The following is a 12,759-nucleotide window of genomic DNA, read 5'->3' as shown; positions in this document are numbered from 1 at the left end:
GAGAAAGTGAGCGAGAGAGAGGGGGGGGGTAGAGAGAGGGGCGGTAGACATTGAGGGAAGGGAAGAAAGACACTGAGAGAGAGAGATGGGGGCGTCCAAGAGATGCTTCACCATGTTCTGTTTGTGGAAATGAACTATTGTGTACCTGTATGTGGGTCATTCCACCAATTCGGTGCCTTTTGAGAAGTGTAACTTGGTAAAAAAAAAAAACGTTTGATTTCACCCCCTTTTTTTTACCCTTTTTTTCTCCCCAAATTCGTGGTATTTAATTGGTAGTAGTTACAGTCTTGTCTCGTCACTGCAAATCCCATACGGAGAGGCGAAGGTCGAGAGCCAAGCGTCCTCAGAAACACAACCCAACCAAGCCGCAGTGCTTCTTGACACAATGCCCATCCAACCCAGAAGCCAGCCGCACCAATGTGTCGGAGGAAACACCATACACCTGGCGACCGTGTCAGTGTGCACTGCGCCCGGCCAGCCACAGGAGTCGCTAGTGCGCGATGAGACAAGGATATCTCTGCCAGCCAAACCCTCCCTAACCCGGACGACACTGGTCCAATTGTGTGCCGCCCTATGTGCCTTCCGGTCGCAGCGGGCTGTGACAGAGCCTGAGCTCAAACCCAGAATCTCTAGGGGCACAGCTAGCACTGCAATGCAGTGCCTTAGACCACTGTGCCAATCGGGAGGCGATTTCACCTTTAACATTAAAAAACATGTTTTCCCATCTCAAGAGGTTAAATAAATAAAACAATGACTATAGTAAGTGCATATTAAGTGCCAAATAAAGTAACAGGGTTGACCATAACAGGGTTGAGGATTTCTTCTTAAATCAGCCATACATCCCCTTGTGATAAGAGGAATGAAAGCTTGTTGTGTGCAACAGGGAGTGGCAATTGAAGGCAAGCTTCACCAAAAAAAAAACATACGATTGTTACAACATTTCTAGCCTGTCTATCTATGGGTGTTATGCTCGACCCGTTCAGTTTTCCACCAGAAAATGGCCATGAAGAGTTGACCCAGCTCACCTGCTTTTACAATGTTAGATGTTCAATGTTTAATTTCATTTTAATTTAAAAAAAATAATAGTTTTGCATATTAAACAAGAGTTCAGTTCATGTTACAGTTTTGACCTTAAAATGAGGGACAGAAGTAAATGAATTACTAATCACATTAAATAAATAATCTTCCAAAATGACTGTCAAAGCAACAAAATAACTAGGGCTTTACAATGATGGTGAAACTTGGATAAATGTTTGGATTAAGTGGGTTAAAACCTTCCTGGAAATGTTGACGAAGGAACATGTAAAAATGCTGCATTTTGGCACTTTAGCTAGCCTTTATTCATATAAAAAAATCTGATTGATTGAATTCTCCATGTGGTCTATATTAAAGGGGACTTCATTTAATATGACAGGCTTTAATTTCTACATAAAATATCAAAGAGACACATATGGCACTCTTTTCGTGGAACGACCCATGTGTATTTAATTGAAGGAGTCTGTTTATCAGAAATCTATCATGAGAGTAAAGTGTAAAGTGATAAACAGCAGCTCAGGAGACATTCAGAAATGTCAAAGAAGAAAAAAAACACTATATGGCTAAGTTCCAAATGGCATCCCATTCCCAATATACAGATGTAGGATCTTAATTTGATCACTCTTTTGTTGGTGAGAATCTTCCTGCAAATTAGGAAAACCAAACTTAGTGTATTCAAGGTTTAAAAAACAATGTTTGTAATTTCAGCTTTAAAATGTCAGACTTGATTTCTTCTGAAGAAAAATGTATCAACCCCTAAAAAACATTTATTTGAATTATAATACACATAATAATTCACATTATTCTTCTGTACCAAACAGACTCAAATTAAGATCCTACATCTGTAGTGCACTACTTTAGACCAAGGCCCATAGGGCTGTGGTCAAACGTAGTGCACTATGTAGGGCAGGGTTTCTCAAACTGGGGTCCAACAGGTACAGCAGGCGTTCAGTGAGCAGATCTCCACAAGGTGCTGCAGGTGTTCCGCGAGCAGACCTCAATATATATACCTCGTGGACCCTGGACCCCAGTTTGAGAAACCCTGCTCTACATAGTGCACTATGTTTGACCACAGCACTATGGGCCTTGGTCGAAAGTAGTGCACTACAGATGTAGGATCTTAATTTGAGCCAGCTTGGTACTGAATTATATACAGATCCTCACTAAACTTCTGGAGAGAGTTTGCTGCACTGAAAGTAAAGGGGCTGAATAATTTTGCACGCCCAATTTTTCAGTTTTTGATTTGTTAAAAAAGTTTGAAATATCCAATAAATGTCGTTCCACTTCATGATTGTGTCCCACTTGTTGTTGATTCTTCACAAAAAAATACAGTTTTATATCTTTATGTTTGAAGCCTGAAATGTGGCAAAAGGTTGCAAAGTTCAAGGGGGCCGAATACTTTCGCAAGGCACTGTATATAAATGTATATACAAACAAAGATAATTCGTAAAAATCCAAATAACTTCACAGATCTTCAATGTCAAGGGTTTAAACACTGTTTACCATGAACCATAAACAATTAATGAACATGCACCTGTGGAACGGTCGTTAAGACACTAACAGCTTACAGACGGTAAGCAATTAAGGTCACAGTTATGAAAACTTAGGACACTAAAGAGGCCTTTCTACTGACTGAAAAACATCAAAAGAAAGATGCCCAGGGTCCCTGCTCATCTGCGTGAACATGCCTTAGGCATGCTGCAAGGAGGCATGAGGACTGCAGATGTGGCCAGGACAATGAATTGCAATGTCCGTACTGTGAGACGCCTAAGACAATGCTAAAGTGAGACAGGACGGACAGCTGATCATCCTCGCAGTGGCAGACCACGTGTAACAACACCTGCACAGGATCAGTACATCCGAACATCACACCAGGACTGGCAAAAAGTGCTCTTCACTGACGAGTCGTGGTTCAGTCTCACCAGGGGTGATGGTCGGATTCGTGTTTATCGTCAAAGGAATGAGCGTTACACCGAGGCCTGTCCTCTGGAGCAGGATCAGTTTGGAGGTGCAGGGTCCGTCATGGTCTGGGGCGGTGTGTCACAGCATCATCAGACTGAGCTTGTTGTCATTGCAGGCAATCTCAACGCTGTGAGTTACAATGCCACCAGCCATACTGCTCAACCTGTGTGTGATTTCATGCAAGACAGGAATGTCAGTGTTCTGCCATGGCCAGGGAAGAGCCCGGATCCCAATCTCATTGAGCACGTCTGGAACCTGTTGGATCGGAGGGTGAGGGCTAGGGCCATTCCCCCCAGAAATGTCTGGGAACTTGCAGGTGCCTTGGTGGAAGAGCGGGGTAACATCTCACAGCAAGAACTGGCAAATCTGGTGCAGTACATGAGGAGGAGATGTACTGCAATACTTAATGCAGCTGGTGGCCACACCAGATACTGACTTTTGCTTTTGATTTTGCCCCCCCCCCACCCTTTGTTCAGGGACATATTATTCCATTTCTGTTAGTCAAATGCTCGGGGTAACTTGTTCAAGTTGTCTCAGTTGTTGAATCTTGTTATGTTCATACAAATATTTACACATGTTACGTTTGCTGAAATTAAACGCAGTTGACAGTGAGAGGACATTTCTAATTTTGCATTATATATACACAGTATATATATACACATATATATATACACTGCTCAAAAAATAAAGAGAATACTTAAACAACACAACGGAACTCCAAGTCAATCACAGTTCTGTGAAATCAAACTATCCACTTACGAAGCAACACTGATTGACAATAAATTTCACATGCTGTTGTGCAAATGGAATAGACAACAGGTGGAAATTATATGCAATTAGCAAGACACCCCCAATAAAGGAGTGGTTCTGCAGGTGGGGACCACAGACCACTTCTCAGTTCCTATGCTTCCTGGCTGATGTTTTGGTCACTTTTGAATGCTGGCGGTGCTTTCACTCTAGTGGTAGCATGAGATGGAGTCTACAACCCACACAAGTGGCTCAGGTAGGGCAGCTCATCCAGGATGAAACATCAATGCGAGCTGTGGCAAGAAGGTTTGCTGTGTCTGTCAGCGTAGTGTCCAGAGCATGGAGGCGCTACCAGGAGACAGGCCAGTACATCAGGAGACGTGGAGGAGGCCGTAGGAGGGCAACAACCCAGCAGCAGGACCGCTACCTCCGCCTTTGTGCAAGGAGCCCTGCAAAATGACCTCCAGCAGGCCACAAATGTGCATGTGTCTGCTCAAATGGTCAGAAACAGACTCCATGAGGGTGGTATGAGGGCCCGACCTCCACAGGTGGGGGTTGTGCTTACAGCCCAACACCGTGCAGGACGTTTGGCATTTGCCAGAGAACACCAAGATTGGCAAATTCGCCACTGGCGCCCTGTGCTCTTCACAGATGAAAGCAGGTTCACACTGAGCACATGTGACAGACGTGACAGTCTGGAGATGCCGTGGAGAACGTTCTGCTGCCTGCAACATCCTCCAGCATGACCGGTTTGGCGGTGGGTCAGTCATGGTGTGGGGTGGCATTTCTTTGGGGGGCCGCACAGCCCTCCATGTGCTCGCCAGAGATAGCCTGACTGCCATTAGGTACCGAGATGAGATCCTTAGACCCCTTGTGAGACCATATGCTGGTGCGGTTGGCGCTGGGTTCCTCCTAATGCAAGACAATGCTAGACCTCATGTGGCTGGAGTGTGTCAGCAGTTCCTGCAAGAGGAAGGCATTGATGCTATGGACTGGCCCGCCCGTTCCCCAGACCTGAATCCAATTGAGCACATCGGGGACATCATGTCTCGCTCCATCCACCAACGCCACGTTGCACCACAGACTGTCCAGGAGTTGGCGGATGCTTTAGTCCAGGTCTGGGAGGAGATCCCTCAGGAGACCATCCGCCACCTCATCAGGAGCATGGCCAGGTGTTGTAGGGAGGTCATGCAGGCACTTGGAGGCCACACACACTACTGAGCCTCATTTTGACTTGTTTAAGGACATTTTATCAAAGTTGGATCAGCCTGTAGTGTGGTTTTCCACTTTAATTTTGAGTGTGACTCCAAATCCAGACCTCCATGGGTTGGTAAATTTGATTTCCATTGATAATGTTTGTGTGATTTTGTTGTCAGCACATTCAACTATGTAAAGAAAAAGTATTTAATAAGAATATTTCATTCATTCAGATCTAGGATGTGTTATTTTAGTGTTCCCTTAATTTTTTTAGCAGTGTATATGGAACCATATCTATACATATAGATACAGTGTATGTACAGTGCCTTCGGAAATAATTCAGACCCCTTGACTTTTTCCACATTTTGTTAGGTTACAGCCTTATTCTAAAATGTATTAAATTGTTCAATCTACACACAATACCTGATAATGACAAAGCAAAAACAGATTTTTGAAATGTTTGCTAATTTATGTATATGTAAAAGGTATTCAGACCCCTTACTCAGTACTTTGTTGAAGCACCTTTGCCAGCAATTACAGCCTTGCGTATTCTTGGGTATGACGCTACAAACTTGGCACACTTGTATTCGAAGAGTTTCTCCCATTCATCTCTGCAAATCCTCTCAAGCTCAGTCAGGTTGGATGGGGAGCATTGCTGCACAGCTATTTCCAGGTCTCTCCAGAGTTATTAGATCCGGTTTAAGTCTGGGCTCTGGCTGGTCCACTCAAGGACATTCAGAGACTTGTCCCAAAGCCACGTCTGCGTTGTCTTGGCTGTGTGTTTAGCGTCGTTGTCCAGTTGGAAGGTGAACCTTCGCCCCAGACGGAGGTCCTGAGCGCTCTGGAGCAGGTTTTCACCAAGGATCTCTCTGTACTTTGCTCTGTTCATCTTTGCCTCGGTCCTGACTGGTTCCCAGTCCCTGCCGCTGAAAAACATCCCCAAAGCATGATGCTGCCCCCACCATGCTTCACTGTAGAGATGCTGCCAGGTTTCCTCCAGTTGTGACACTTGGCATTCAGGCCAAACAGTTTACTCTTGGTTTCATCAGACCAGAGAAACTTGTTTTTCATGGTCTGAGAGTCTTTTGGTGCCTCTTGGCAAACTCCAAGCGGTTTGTCGTGCCTTTTACTGAGGAGTGTCTTCCGTCTGGCCACTCTACCATAAATGTGTGAATGGTTGAGTGTTGCAGAGATGGTTGTCCTTCTGGAAGGTTCTCCCATCTCCACAGAGGAACTCTGGAGCTCTGTCAGCGTGACCATCGGGTTCTTGGTCACCTCCCTGACCAAGGCCCTTCTCCCCTGATTGCTCAGTTTGGCCGGGTGGCCAGCTCTAGGAAGAGTCTTGGTGGTTCCAAACTTATTTCATTTTAGAATGATGGAGGCGACTGTGTTCAAAGGGTCTGAATACTTATGTAAATAAGGTATTTCAGTTGTTTATGTTTAAGTACATTCGAAAAAAAATCAAACAATCTGTTTTCACTTTGTAATTATGGGGTATTCTGTTTAGATTGATGAGGATTTTTTATTTATTTAGTCCATTTTAAAATAAGGCTGTAATGTAACAAAATGAGGAAAAAGTCCTGGAATCTGAATACTTTCCCAAATGCACTGTAACTTATAAATACCTAATGAGCTTAATTCAAAATATAAGTTTATTTTACTCAAAACATTTTAAACAATGTAAATGTAAACAAACACTGTATAGCCTCAAAACATTAGTAAAACTATAATTTTGATATCAAGGACAGTCAGTCCTTGCATCCATAGCTCTGTCTATGAGTGGTTACATTTATCCAGGCCTATCCCTCAGCTTTTACCAAAACAGAGGTGTGTAAAATTGCAGGAAATGAGTTTGAAAACTGCGAAATATTCTCTCCGATGCCAAGAGGTGGGCCTTTAAAATGTTCTTTCCCAGTGCTGAAGTCCTTGTAAACTCCTTGTAAAATATTTCTCTCACTTGAGTTATGAGGGGGTCCCTGAACCCCTTGAATATGGTGCCATTTCGAAACCTGACGGACAGCCTAAGACTGATAATTAACACAAACAAATCGACTATAGGATAGTCCATTGGTAGTTCACCTTTTCAGAAAGGTATCAGTGAAATTAAATTTTCCTTTTTAGTGAATGCAAAGTGCATTGGCCTTATATTAACTCAAAAGCACACAGCAGCACAGGCTATTTGTGGTGGTGCTATCAAGCCCAACCCTGGAAGTAAGACAGACGCAGCATTAATCTCTGGCCTGTGCCAATGCATCTGCTGCAATGTGCCCTGCGTGCCAACCTACAAACAAATCTCTGCTGTGCAGACCCAGGGTGTGTCTAAAATGCCACCCTATTCCCTATATAGGTGATTCTACAGAAGTGGTGCAAACTGTAGTCCCACTGTACTGTACTACTGTACTCCAGTTCTCTACTTGAGTTTCATACTATTGAAGCAAGGGCCCATGGCCTCTTGATCTAGTGGTCTTGGCACCAGTCAAGACTACATACATTTGGTCTTTAAATTTGGTCACAACTCACTGGGTCTTCATCTTGGGACTCTAGTCCTAGTATAAATCTTGGTCTTGGCTCCTGGAAATGTACCTTAGTCTTTTGTTTTCAAACCATAGGAAACCCAATCGGATCATTGGCTGATCACTCCCATCCCATTGGGATCCCGAGTGGCGCAGTGGTCTAAGGCACTGTATCGTAGTGCTAGAGTCATCATTACAGACCCGGGTTCAATCCCGGGCTGCATCACAACCGGCCGTTATCAGGAGTCCCATAGGGCGGCGCACAATTGGTCCAGTGTCGTCCAGGTTAGGGGAGGGTTTGGCCGGGGTAGGCCGTCATTGTAAATAATAATTTGTTCTTAATTGACTTGCCTAGTTAAATAAAGATACAATTGGAATCCCCACCCAGTTGACTACTTTAAAATGGTGAAAGCCCAGTCCTCAATGGCAATGTCTATACTAATATGAGTTACATAAATTCTCTATGATTGACACTGAAACATCTGGTATTTTACCAAAAGACAGGTAAAGTGATAATTTAAAACATCTAACACCATAATAATTAGATGCATAAGTAATTCAATCAACCAAAAAGTTTCAGATTCATTCAATCAACCTTGAAAATTCTACAGTGATCAATAGAGATGATATTTCTCTAAATTAAATTTAAAGGTTTTGACAAGATTTTCAAAAATGTATCTGTAATAGAAGGTTAATCAAAATTCTCACTACTGTGTTTCCCTGCAATACAAACAAAGTGGGATGGGATATCTCTGCAGAATGCTGTGGTAGCCATTGGTTAAGTGTGCCTTGAATTCTAAATAAATCACTGATAGTGTCACCAGCAAAGCACCCCCACACCATCACAAGTCCTCTATGCTTTACGGTGGGAACAATACATGTGGAGATCATCCGTTCACCTACTCTGCGTCTCACAAAGACACGGCGGTTGGAAATAAAAATCTAAAATTTGGACTCATCAGACCAAAGGACAGATTTCCACCCGTCTAATGTCCATTGCTCGTGTATCTTGGCCCAAGCAAGTCTCTTCTTCTTATTGGTTTTTGCAACAATTTTAACAGGAAGACCTGATTCACGCAGTCTCCTCTGAACAGTTGATGTTTAGATGTGTCTGTTACTTGAACTCTGGGAAGCATTTATTTGGGCTGCATATCTTCCTTTCCTGTGGCGGTCCTCACGAAACCAGTTTCATCATAGCGCTTGATGGTTTTTGCAACTGCACTTGAAGAAACTTTCAAAGTTCTTGACATTTTCCAGATCGACTGATCTTCATGATCTGGTTTTGGTATTTTTCATTTAAATGTACGCAGTCTGTTGTCAAATATTGATGGGGTTAGGATTTGGGTTAAATCAACTGATGCTGATGTGATTGTGTTTTCTGAAACATGGCTCAGCAAGTCTCATCTTGATAAGGATATTTGTATAAATGGTTACAATGTGTATCGCAAGGAACATGTTCTGATGCTGATTGGCTTCTTTTTAGGCAGCTACGAAACAAGTGTTCTTCTCTTCTCAGGAAGGTCAAGTCTGAATATGTTATATCTTTTACCACTGATAACCTATTAAGTCTTATGTCTGATAAAATGAATGTTAATTCATTACCGTTATTGTATATTGAAGGACTCTGTTGATGTATATGACAAAACTGAAATGCTGAATTGTTTCAATGGGCACTTTGCATCATCTGGTAGGCTATTTGATTCAGTACCCTCTGTCTCAGAACAACCCTGTGTGGATAAACCAATGAGAGCTGGTCAAACTTTGAGCTTTTTGCCATTCTCAGTGCAGGAGGCACATAAAGCCCTGAAATTCCCCGCTTGATCCCCGCTTTTTTCAAAACTGGCAGCTGATTTCATAGCTGAACCACTTACATATCTGTTCAATCTAACCCTGGAATGTTAAGGAATTCCAAAGATCTGGAAATCAGCATTTGTCCTACCACTTTTAAAAGGGGGAGATCCAACTCTTATAATTATAGGCCAATCTCAAAGCTGTCACCCCTGGCGAAAATACTTGAAACCCTTGATAATGAACAGCTAATAGTTTTTATATACTAACTCTATTTGATCAATTTACTAAATCGGGCTTCAGGAAGAAGCATAGCACAACTACAGCAGCCATTAAGGTTTTAAATTATATCACTGAAGCCCTTGACAAAAAATAGCACAGTCTCACTTTTTATTGAGCTCTCTAAAGCTTTTGATACTGTTGATCGTACTATACTGTGGCAGAGATTGTCGAGCGTAGGTCTTTCGGAGCATGTAGTTGCATGGTTTGCTAACTATCTGTCTAATAAAACTCAGTGCACTCAATTTGATGGGCTCAAGTCTGTTAAATTGTCTGTCTGTAATGGTATGTCCCAGGGCTCCTGACTTGGTCCCCTCTTATTCACTATTTATATAAATAATTTAGACAAAAATGTGCTAAATGATAGTGTTATTTACTGTTGTGCCTCGTCTCTCACAAAAGCTTTCCAGAACTTGCAAACCGCTTTTTATACTGTTCAACATACCTTGTGTCAATTGAAGCTTATCCTCAATGCTGACAAAACTAAACTAATGGTGTTTTCTAAAGCAAGAAATACACCTCTGAAACTTTCACCTATTACTACCGGTCAGGGCAATGAAATTAAGGCTGTAACCTCATATAAGTATCTTTGAATTTTAATGGATGACAGCCTCTATTTTCAATTGCATGTTCAACAACTTACAAAAAAATTAAAACTGAAGTTGGGATTTTATTTTAGGAATAAGGTCCGTTTTTCTGTTGAAGCCAGAAGAAGGTTGGTATCAGCTACATTTATGCCTATACTAGACTTGTGATGTTTTATATATGAATGCTTCCACTCAGTGTTTGAGGTCAATTGACACCCTTTACCATGGAGCATTGAGATTTATTTTAAACTGCAAAACCCTTACGCACCACTGCACTTTATATACCAGGGTTGGTTGGCTTTCTCTAATCAGTCATAGGCTCAGTCACTGGTATACTTTTATTTACAAAGCCATTTTCGGTTTACTACCTACTATTTGGGCATTTTTATACTTCAGAAATGTGGTGGATACTCTCTTCGTTTACAGGACTTCATCCTGCTAACGGTTCCAAATGTCAGAACAAAAATTTGGTAAAAGGCCTTTAATGTACTCTGCGTCATCGGGTTGGAGCACCTTACAAAATACTTTCAAACTGGAATAACTTGTCCCGATTGGTATTTTTAAGTAATTGATGAAGGATTTTGAGGCTAATTCCTTGACCTGTCAATGTTTTTGATTTACTGTTTTATGATTTTGTTACACTCCTGAGATTTCTATGGTTTTTACGAGATTACCTGTAGTTTTTCATGTTGTCTGTCTATAATTGTGTAATGACTTGGTGCTGCCTATCTTGGCCAGGATGCTCTTGAAAAAGAGATATCAAATCTGAATAAGCCCTTCCTGGTTAAATAAAAGGTTCAATAAAAATAAAATGTCTTAAAAGTAATGACGGACTGTCATTTCTCTTTGCTTATTTGAGCTGTTCTTGCCATATAGACATGGTATTTTACCAAATAGGGCTATATTCTGCATACCACACCTACCATGTCACAACAACTGATTGGCTCAAATGCATTAAGGAAAGAAATTCCCAAATAGTACTTATAACAAGGCATACCTGCTAATGAAATGCATTCCAGGTGACTATCTCATGAAGCTGGTTGAGAGAATGCCAAGAGTGTGCAAAGCTGTCATCAAGGCAAAGGGTGGCTACTTTGAAGAATCTCAAATATAAAATATATTTAGATTTGTTTAACACTCTTTTGGTTACTACATGATTCCATATGTGTTATTTCATAGTTTTGATGTCTTCACTATCATTCTACAATGTAGAAAATAATAAAAAATAAAGAAAAACCCTTGAATGAGTAGGTGTCCAAACTTTTGACTGGTACTGTATATGAACCACAGGAGATTTAATTGGGGATAACGGGCTTGTGGTAATGACTAGAATGGTATCAAATACATCAAACAAATTGTTTCCAGGTGTTTGATGCCATTCCAAAATTTAGACTGGTACTCACATATATATATATATATATATACACACATATGTCTACTTGACACATTTGAAGACGTGTACTGAAAGTTTTGTAAAAATAGGATACACATTTGCATATTATTCCAACCCCAAATTTCTACCACTTTTGAAGAGCAACCGTATGGGCCCTGGTCAAAAGTATTGCACGATATAGGGAATAGGGTGCCATTTGGCAAGCACACCCAGGAAATCCACCACATAAACTATGTGACCATTACAACATCGTTATAAGACAGGCCGCGTCTGAAATGGCACCCTATTCTCTATATAGCAGTAAACTACTTTTGATCAGAGCCCATAGGGTTATAGTGCCATCCATATGAGACGCAGCCACACTTTACATGGGAGATGCCTGTAAAAAAAAAACATTTATAGGCAGAATATAGATGACAGAGCAAAGAAATCAAATGCAAAACAGCTTTATTGACAATGACAGTAGTGTTTATCCAATGCCAGAGCTAAGATGAAGCTCAAACAGTGCAATAAATCAGATTAGATATGAAAAAGATCCTAGCTTTACATGGATTGATATAATTTGGACTGGATTTGTTGTATCCCTTATAACATTGGTTTTGTTTCAAAAAAGCTAAGTATATAAAAAAAATGGAAGAGACTGAAAACCCCTGATGAGACCCTAAAAGATCTGTAAACAGTTTCCTTTTTTAACTTAATTAAAATACAACACACACACACACACACACTTATCACTTTGTTCCTGAATAGGCAGTTCATACATACACACAAACATATAGTGCCGTCAAAGTATTCAGACCCCTTGACTTTTTCCGCAATTTGTTACGTTACAGCCTTATTCTAAAATTGATTAAATCATTTCCCCCTCCTCAATCTACACACTATACCCCATAATGACAAAGCAAAAACAGGTTTTTAGCCATTTTTGCTAATTTATAGAAAATTCTAAACTGAATATCACATTTACATAAGTATTCAGACCCATTACTCAGTACTTATTGAAGCACCTTTGGCAGCGAGTACAGCCTCGAGTCTTCTTGAGTATGACGCTACAAGCTTGGCACACCTGCATTTTGGGAGTTTCTCCCATTTTTTACCGCAGGTCCTCAAGCTCTGTCAGGTTAGGTGGGGAGCATTGCAGCACAGCTATTTTTAGGTCTCTCCAGAGATGTTGGATTGGGTTCATCCGGGCACTGGCTGGGTCACTCAAGGATATTCAGAGACTTGTCCCGAAGCCACTCCTGAGTTGTCTTGGCAG

Source organism: Oncorhynchus tshawytscha, linkage group LG04, assembly GCF_018296145.1.
Source record: "Oncorhynchus tshawytscha isolate Ot180627B linkage group LG04, Otsh_v2.0, whole genome shotgun sequence".
Taxonomy (NCBI): Eukaryota; Metazoa; Chordata; class Actinopteri; order Salmoniformes; family Salmonidae; genus Oncorhynchus; species Oncorhynchus tshawytscha.
The sequence above is the reverse complement of the archived record's forward strand: the minus strand, read 5'-3'. Positions refer to the sequence as shown.